Source organism: Periplaneta americana, chromosome 3 (genome assembly GCF_040183065.1).
Source record: "Periplaneta americana isolate PAMFEO1 chromosome 3, P.americana_PAMFEO1_priV1, whole genome shotgun sequence".
Taxonomy (NCBI): domain Eukaryota; kingdom Metazoa; phylum Arthropoda; class Insecta; order Blattodea; family Blattidae; genus Periplaneta; species Periplaneta americana.
The window spans coordinates 46436941-46440934 of NC_091119.1; positions in this window are offsets into that span (position 1 = coordinate 46436941).

Sequence of the window (3994 nt, forward strand, 5' to 3'; positions counted from 1 at the left end):
ATTTTCCCCACATCACATGTTAGCAGTAATGTAACAGTCTTGCCACAGACCAAAAATGAAATGTGCCAGATCTAATAGAAAATTGTACCAAACTGTACCTTTCTTATATCAAATTTGTTAACATCTTGCACTCGGCCAACAAATTACAAATTCTGGAAAAATTCATTAATACGTAACAGAAAATTAGCATTTCTTGTTGTCCTTTACTATATTTACAGCAATACAAGTTATATTTTCTCGTGAGATTTAAAGAAACCAAATGTTAAATTAACACCAAGTAGTTAAATTATCGGTACCTGTTTTTATTTTATTTTACTGGGTTATTTTACGACGCTGTAACCTCTAGGTTATTTAGCGTCTGAATGATATGAAGGTGATAATGCCGGTGAAATGAGTCCGGGGTCCAGCACCGAAAGTTACCTAGCATTTGCTCGTATTGGGTTGAGAGAAAACCCCGGAAAAAACCTCAACGAAGTAACTTGCTCCGACCGGGATTCGAACCCGGGCCACTTAGTTTCGCAGCCAGACGCGCTGACCGTTACTCCACAGGTGTGGACCCAGTACCTGTTGATTAGTTGCGACTGTACGGAGGGGCGGCGCCAGCAGGGGTCTTTGGTGGGCTGGACACCACCCAAAATTAATTTGAACCCTTAAGCTTCCCCCCGTCAATGTGAAAATGAATGTCACATGAATAATTATTATGTAATTATTGTTCATCAACTTCACGAAATAATTGTTTAAAATAGTGCATACCTAATGATACTCTGCGTAATAAATGTTCCGAGCGTAGATCTCTATAATAATAATAATAATAATAATAATAATAATAATAATAATAATACTTACTTATGGCTTTTAAGGAACCCGGAGGTTTATTGCCCCCCCTCACATAGGCCCGCCATCTGTCCCTATCCTGAGCAAGATTAATCCAGTCTCGACATAATCATTTCCCTCAAATCCATTTTAATGTTATCCTCCCATCTACGTCTTGGCCTCCCCAAAAGTCTTTTTCCCTATGGTCTCCCAACTAACACTCTAAAGTCGACCTGGTTGGCGAGTTGGTATAGCGCTGGCTTTCTATGCCCAAGGTTGCGGGTTCGATCCCGGGTCAGGTCGATAGGCTCATGTCAGTAGATTTACTGGCATGTAAAAGAACTGCGGGACAAAATTCCGGCACATCTGGCGACACTGATATAACCTCTGCAGTTGCGAGCGTCGTTAAATAAAACATAACATTTAACTAACACTCTATATGCATTTCTGGATTCATCCATACGTGCTACATGCATTGCCAATAATAATAATAATAATAATAATAGAAGCCATTTTGGTTTCCTTACAATGGTATTTTTCTGGGATAGATTGTCAGCCATAAACCCACCCCAATCTGGAGACCTCGACTCCTCCTCGTCACTTTGACTACACCTTCATAGTAGGTCACCTAACTGGACCCTGGTTGCTGCCATTGACCTAGAATTCTAGAGGCTCCACCACCACCTACTCAGATATGAATCTGCTGCAATTTCATCTTGGCAGACCTAATATCAGCTTACCTCCAAGCAATCCTGCCGGAACCTCTTCTCATTTGTTTTCTGACCTTGTCCGCTGAAGGGATTGGTTACCACAACATTGGACTGGGTTACTGAGCGTAATAGGGTCCACCACTTATAGACCTAGGTGGGAGTGGAGTTGGAAAGTAAAGGCTGTGATTTTTCTTGTTGAGATCATGTTTGACGCATCACTCTCCCTTGGACCCCAAATATCATTTTAGAAGGCTATAATACTTACGAGTCTTTTCTGTTTTATAGAACTACCTTTCAGTAACATGTTGGAACAGTTGCGTGATTTTTCTTAATGATTTCGACTGTTTTCAAGATAGATTTTCTTTTTTTGAAATGACTGATCACTAATTACACAGCTTTCGCCAGGAAACAGTTTTTGCTCAGGTAAAAGATGTCGGACTTTTATTGTCACAGATTGAACACATCTATCTAGGAAATAGTGTATACATTTTCTCTGGATCGAATGTGGGAAGGTTTTGTGTTGCATAATATGACTTCAATTCCGTGCAATTCAGCTTAATTTGTGACAATGCAGTACACATTAGAACAGTGACTCTTCATTCATGATACATATGTTAGAAAGAATGCAATTAGTAAAGCAACTGGTTACAGACTAAATTCAGTCCCAAGTAGTGAAGGGATTTTTCTCATTGCCAGTACTTCCAGAATGGTCACGAGGTTCATTCAGTCTCCTATCAAACTGAATACCAGGTCTTTCCCAGAGGTAAAAGGTAGTCAATGCCAGTCACAACATTTCACTGTAGTGCTAAGGTTAAGAAAGCATGGAGCTCTACCTCCATGCCTCACAAACGTCTTCATGGCATATATAGAGATACAGGGTGAGTCAGGAGGAAAGGTACATGGTTTGAGAGGTGATAATATTGGTGATTCTGAACAAAAACGTTTATATGAACATAATTCTATTCTTAACAGTTTTGGAAGAAACTAATCGAAACAATGAAGAACGGGAAAAATGTAGGTGATAGTAAATTAAAACATTGTTACCTTATGTTCTGTTTAATTGTGTACTTTTCTTTACAGAAAAAGATCAATAAGTCCACCATTAACTTCATTGCACTTTGCAGCTCTTGCAGACAACTGCTGCTGTGAGCGGGTTCAGACATTCCTTTACTTGAGCACAAGCATGTAATATGTGAGCAAGAAGTTCCTCCCTTGTTTCCACTTTGCTTGTAGACTTCACTCTTAAACCAACCCCACACACAGTAATCCAATTGAGTAGGTCGGGTAACCTCAGTGGCTATGAAATGTCTCCACTGCGACCAATTCAATGCCCAGGATATGTTTCATTGAGGTACTGTTTCACTGGCCATATGGAATGTACAGGAGCTCCATAGTGCTGAAAGTACATACGAGGTAGTGTTGCCAAAGGAATATCCTCCAAGTATTCTGGTGACACGTTTTGAAGGAAATCAAGATACTGTACTTCGTTAAGACAGTTATCTAAAACAACTGGCCCGATGAGTTGGTCATCATTGGTTGCGTCTGCATGTGAGTGCTGATGAATGACATGAGACTGACTCCCGTGATTTTCAAACAGCTGTATGTCAGATACTGTTAAGAACAGGGCATATGTTCATATGAAATTTTTTGGTCAGAATCACCAATATTATCACTCCTCACACTATGTACCTTTCCTCCTGACTCACCTTGTATTTATACAGGATGTAAACAAATTGGTACTGTATCAAATATTTTGGGGACGTACCCCTAACAACAAAACACTGAAAAAAGTTCATATGGGTCTGAAAATCATTCGTTAGGGAGTTATTAAAGAATTTGTCCCTGCATTGACAACTGATATGTATTCAACAAATACTTCCATTTTACTGATTTTCGCAAACATGGATTGGTCGAAGCGAATTCATTAAATGATTTGCTTAATCGCCTGATTTGAATCCAATGGATTTCTTCCTCTTGGGACATTTAAAGTTCTTGGTTTATGCAACTCCTGTATCTGATGACGTTCTGAGAGAGCATATCCAAACTGGATTTGACCAAATACGAAACATTTCAGAAATCTTCAACAAAGTAGGTCAATGCCAAAGTATGGAATGCAGACTTAGGGGAAGTATAGAAGCAGGAGGAATTTTGTCAAGGGGGGGGGGCGTTATTATTAATATTATTATTAAAATTGTTTACAATTTACATTATCGGTATTTTAAATTTTGTGTATTATTATATTATATTATGTTATGGTATATTTGTTAATATTAATAACAATAATAATCCATGGCGCTACAGCCCACAAACGACCAAGACCGACCAGCTGGCTGCTGGCCTCATGACCACATGCCCAAGCAGAGGTGGACGATCATCAACCAGATGTATTAATATTACACTGTTCTAATTCTAATAGAACATATTCAAGAATATCCTCATAAAATCTTTGAAACATAATTTTTCACAGCAAT